At 42.2% G+C, this 6,042-nt stretch overlaps 1 pseudogene; it reads left to right on the top strand.

Moving 5' to 3' along the window:
- The first annotated feature begins 4,808 nt into the window (after nucleotides 1–4,808).
- LOC119054617 (translationally-controlled tumor protein-like) lies at nucleotides 4,809–5,604 on the top strand (annotated as a pseudogene).
- The last annotated feature ends 438 nt before the right edge of the window (nucleotides 5,605–6,042 follow it).

Here is a 6,042-nt window from a genome sequence, read left to right as displayed (position 1 = left end):
CAAGTATTCAAGTATCTCACTGCAGCTCACAGTGATTAAGGACAGGGTCAATATTTATTTTCAGAAGGAAAATTCTTTTCAGTAACCTTCCACCTGCCTCTCAACCCCATCCCCCACAGCCTAGGCAGGGTTCCTGTGTTTTATTCTCTGAAAACAACCTTTTACAATGCTCAGCATTTGTGATTGTATCTTTCAGCTCAAGAAGAAACTAGATCTCATTTACTACAGTATCCCAAATACCTGTCACAGTTCAGTCATCCATAAATATATGTATTGACAACCAACTAACTGACAACCTTCTACCTGTAATTAACACACGGAGAAGTCAAAAAGAGCATCAAATTTAATTGAGCACCTGAGTCCCATCTTAACTCTACCTTTCCTACTTTTGTGACTCTGGGAAAATCTGTCAGACTTTCTGAGTTTCTATTTCCTCATCTGCAAAATAAGGATGATAATAATATCCTCCTCCTTCAGAAGAGCAAATGTGATTATGGACTTGGAAGTGCTTAGTGAATATTCAAGGCACATTAGCCAGAGTCAGTTAAGTGGTGAAACATTGATGGATGCAGTAAAAGAATTTTATGGTATCAGAAACTAAAAAAGAAACTACCTTTTGACCCAGCAGTTCCACTACTTGAGTTATACCCTAACACCCCTGAAACACCAATTCAAAAAACCTATGTACCAATGTTCGCAGCAGCACAACTTACACTAGCCAAGTGCTGGAAGTAACCTAAGTGCCCATCAGTAAATGAATGGATAAAAAAAACTATGGTACATTTATACAATGGAATTCTATGCAGCAGCAAGAAAGAAAGAGCCCCTACCCTTAGTGACAGCATGGATAGAACTAGAGAGAGAGCATTATGCTAAGTGAAATAAGTCAGGCGGCAAAAGACGAACACCATATGATCTCACCTATAAGTAGAACTTAATCAACAAAACAAACAAGCAAGCAAAATACAACCAGAGACATTGAAATAGAGAACAATCTGACAGTCATCGGAAAGGAAGAGGGAGAGGGATAATAGGGAAGGGCCATCAAGGAACATGTATGAAGGACACACAGACAAAGCCAAAGGGCATAGGTTTGAGGGTGGGAGGTAGGGATGGGTGGGGAAAGGGGTTGTGGTGGGGTGAAAATGGAGACAATTGTACTTGAACAACAATATAAAAAAAGAACTTTATGGTGGAAAATAAGATGAGTAATGTGATAATGGAGGATGTGGTCACCAATATCTTTGTAATCTGTAGTCAGTTTATTTGAGGCAAAAAAAATTATCTATAGCTTGGGGGAATTCATGGAAGTGGCAGCAAATGAATACATTTATCATCAGCCTTACCTTGTCCAGACTATTTGACTGCAAGGTCCCTGAGATCAGGAATCCCGATTTATTCATCATTGAATGTCAAATCCTAGGTCAGGGTTGGGGCTGGGCATATTCAAAACATATTAACTGACCTAACTGTTATCTACATTTCCTCCAGGTGTTGAACCCACCCTTTCCTTTATGCATAAGTCCTGTGACTAATGCCTGCTTTACCTATATTCAAACTCTGACTACCTTTTAGTGTTTATGAATCCACCCCTAAGTTTTGTTTCCTACAGGCATAGGATTGGATCTAATCACTAATTCTGTGGATTAGCCAAATGATACCCTGTTCTGACTTCTTGGGGTTTTGTCAAAAACACCCACCAGGCAGAACTTCTAGAAACTAACCCAACTATAATACTTACCTGGCAGGGGATATACCATGATCACAAAACTGACCCAATAAAAAAAGTTACCATGGAATGGTGATTGCTGGGGGTGGAGAAGGGGAGAGGAGGATAGTGGGGAGAGAAATGGTGATTGAAGGAGACTTGACTTAGGGAGGTGAACACACAATACAGTGCACAGATGATGTGTTGTGGAATTGTATACCTTAAACCCATATAATTTAATTAACCAGTGTCACCTCAATAAATTCAATAGAAAGGGATAAAATAATAAATACTGAGGACTTCCAGCCAAGATGGAGGTGTAGGTAGACACACTGTGCCTCCTTGCACAACCAAAATAAGGACAACAACAATTAGAAACAACAACAACAAAAAAACCAGAACTGAGAGAAAATTGAACTGGACAGAAGTCCAACAACCAAGGAGTTAAAATAGATACATTCATCCAGACTGGTAGGAGAGGTAGAGCTTGGTGGCCAGGTGGAAAGGGGTACCAGCAAAAAAAAAGCGGTGGCTTTGGGACCCTGGGCACAAGCACACAGGGCAGCAGCTGATGGACTCCAGGCACGCAAGAAGGCAACGGCTGACCCTGGTCACACAGGCAGCAGCTGGCAGACCCTGGGCTCAGGGTGGCAGAGGGCAGACCCAGTGAGATGTGCAAGGTGGCTGACTCACTGGGTGATCACACATTCCCATGCAGATAAACCAGGCAAAACTGGGGAGCCAGATAGACCACACAACCCAGGGCTCCATCAAGGGGGAAATAAAGCTTCAAAACACCAATTGAAAATACCTGTGGAGGTTGAGTTGCCAGGAGAGACTCCAGCCTCACAGGAGAGTTTGTTGGAAAGACCCGAAGGGTCCTAGAATGCACACAAACCCACCCACACAGAAATCAGAACCAGAAGGGCCCAGTTTGCTTGGGGGAAGCAACAGAAGGGACTTAAATCTGACAGAGAGCTGAGCAAGTGCCATTGTTCCCTCTCAGACACCTGCCCCACATACGTTGTCACAACCAAGCGACTTGGGTTGACCCTCCCTGGTGAACACCTAAGGTTCCGCCCCTCATACATAATAGGGGAGAACAGACCAAAACATTATGGCTCGAGCAGAAAAACAGCTCAAAGCCCCAGAGTCAATACTTCTAAGCAACAAAGAGATAGCCAACCTATCAGATGCACAGTTCAAAACACTGGTGATCAGGATGCTCACAGAATGGGTTGATTTTAGTCACAAATTAGATAAATAAATGAAGACTACACTAAGAAAATGCACAGGGAACCAATAGTGATGGAAAGGAAAATGAGACTCAAATCAGTGGAGTGGACCAGAAGGAAGAAAGAAACATTCAACCAGAACAGAATGAAGAAACAAGAATTCAAAAAAATGAGGAGAGGCTTAGGAACCTCCAGGACATCTTTAAACATTCCAACATCCAAATTATAGGGGTACCAGAAGGGGAATAGGAAGAGCAACAAGTGGAAAACTTATTTGAACAAATAATAAAGGAGAACTTTCCCAATGTGGCAAAGGAAATAGACTTCCAGGAAATCCAGGAAGCTCAGAGAGTCCCAAAGAAGTTGGACCCAAGAAGGAACACACCAAGGCACATCATAATTACATTACTCAAGATTTAAATGAAGGACAGAATTCTAGAAATAGCAAGAGATAAGGAGACAGTCACCTACAGAGGAGTTCCCACCAGACTATCAGCTGATTTCTCAAAAGAGACCTTACAGGCAAAAAGAGGCTGGAAAGAAGTATTCCAAGTCATGAAAGGCAAGGACCTACATCCAAGATTGCTCTATCCAGCAAAGCTTTCATTTAGAATGGGAGGACAGATAAAGTGCTTCTCAGATAGGATCAAATTCAAGGAGTTCATCATCACCAAGCCCCTATTATATGAAATGTTAAAAGAACTTATCTAAGAAAAAGAAGATAAAAAATATGAACAGTGAAAGGACAGCAAACTCACAGTTATTAACAACCACACCTAAAACAAAAGCAAACTAAGGGGACAGCTAGATCAGGAGCAGAACCATAGAGATGGAGATCACAGGGATGGTTATCAACAGGGGAGTGGGAGGAGGAAAGGGGGGAAAGGTACAGAGAATAAGTAGCATAGATGGTAGGCAGAAAATAGACAGGAGGAGGGCAAGAATAATATGGGAAATGTATAAGCTAGAGAACTTATGACACATGGATATGAACTAAAGAGGGGGAATGTGGGTGGGAGAGGGTGTGCAGGGTGGAAGGGAATGAAGGGGGGAAATGGGACTACTGTAATAGCATAATCAATAAAATATATTTAAAAAAAGAAATACCAATAAAACCCACTACTGTTCACCAGGAGCTACTGGCTAGACACTCTTCCCCTATGTCTCTCCGACAGAGCGGTTGTGTCTTGGCCCCAGGCACTCACCACCTGCCATAGTGCCTGGCTCAAACCTCAATCCTGGTACTCAAATCCACACCACTTTCAGAAAGGCCAAGACGACAGAGAGAGCATGGGAACACTCTGTAAACCAGGGTCATGTAAGCAGTTCTTCCACTCTTTGTCACCCAGCTCAAGTGTGTTAATCTACCTCTCTCTGTCCCCTGGTTTCTTCCCCCTTGATTGAATAAAATATTTATGTCATGACTGAAAAAAAAAGTTACCATGTGGGTGGTGGCCAGGGTCTGGGAGGAGGAAAACACTGGGAGTTGTTGTTTAATGGGTATAAAGTTTTAGTTTTGCAAGAAGAAAAAGTTCTGGAGATTGTTTGCACAAAATGTGAATATGTTTAACACTACTCCACTGTACCTTTAAAAATGGGCAAGAAAGTCCTGGCCTGGTGACTCAGCTTCTTAGACCATCATCCCATGGGTGGCTCAGGTGGTTAGTGTCATTCCATTCACCAAAAACTTATGGGTTCAATTCCAGTCAGGGCGCATACCTAGGTTGCGGATCTAATCCCCAGTGGGGGCACCCATGGGAGGCAACCCATCAACGTCTGTCTGTCTGTCTCTCTCTCCCCTCCACTTCTCTCTCTCTCTCTCTAAAATCAATAAAAATATAATCCTTGGGTGAGGATTTAAAAAAATGGGTAAGGCAGCTTTTCTACCTGCTCCTCCCTCCCTTAAATGCCTTTTCAGCTGCACCTGCACCTGCACCAAGCTCACTCTGAGCTCCACGCTCCTGCTAAGCCAGTGCCTCTGTAATCTTTTTCCAGCTGCTGTCAGAATCATCTACCAAGATCTCGTCAGCCATAACAAGATGTTCTCCTCAAGGCTATGCCTTGAGGGGAGGGGAAGAGCATCAGTGGAACAGAGGGAAACATTGATGACTTGGTCATTGTGGGCAATGTCTCCACTGAAGGTCCTGAGGGCAAAGTTTCCAAAAGCACAGCCATCACTGGTGTTGATATTGTCACGAACCATCATTTGCAGGAAACAAGCTTCACAAGAAAAGCCTACGGGAGGTACATCAAAGACGACATGAAATCAATCAAAGGGAAACTTGAAGAAGAGAGACCCACAAGAGCAAAACCTTTTATGACAGGCACTACAGAACAAACTGAGCATATCCTTGCTAATTTCAAAACTTTTGATTGATGAAAACCTGAATCCAGATGGCATGGTTGCTCTGTGGGAGTACCGTGAGGATGGAGCAACCCGCATATGATTCTCTTTAAGGATGGTTTAAAGAGGGAAAAGAGTTAAGAATCTGGAATTTGGGTCTGTCACCTGTCATCATAGCTGGCTGCTGCTTTTCAGCCACAACCGGGACTAGGACAAATGGGACTGATGTTATCTTGAGTTCTTCATTTATTTTTACCTTGATTTATTTGGGGTGGAGGCACTGTCTACATGAAGAAAAAGATGTCATGTAGACTGTCTAAAAATAAAACGCATTTAAACTAAAAAAATGGGTAAGACAGTAAATTTTATGTTGTGTGTTCTTTACAATAATTTAAACACTGTAACCATCAGACATCTCCACCATACACTGAAGAAAGAAGATGAGAATTCCCACGGAATAAAAACATTGCATTTCATTTTATGACAGATTGTATGAAAGGCTGGAGGTATTCTTAGCAACTCCAGAATTCTTAAGCACCAATCTGTAAGAAATAGGAATAAAGTGTCATCCAAATATTTCACATTGCCTGATTGAAAAATGAACTTAGAGAATGGGTGTCTGCACTATGAAGTAGTATGTGAAAGTTATTAAATCCACAAAATACATGGACCCAAATAAATTCTGACACTTTCTACAGAGGCAAATTAAAGTAATTCAAGTGAGATTTGTTCCAGCACTTGAAGGGTTTTTTCCC

The sequence above is a fragment of the Artibeus jamaicensis genome, unplaced genomic scaffold (assembly GCF_021234435.1).
Source record: "Artibeus jamaicensis isolate MK-2021 breed Jamaican fruit bat unplaced genomic scaffold, CSHL_Jam_final contig_452, whole genome shotgun sequence".
NCBI lineage: Eukaryota > Metazoa > Chordata > Mammalia > Chiroptera > Phyllostomidae > Artibeus > Artibeus jamaicensis.
The sequence above is the reverse complement of the archived record's forward strand: the minus strand, read 5'-3'. Positions and strand labels throughout refer to the sequence as shown.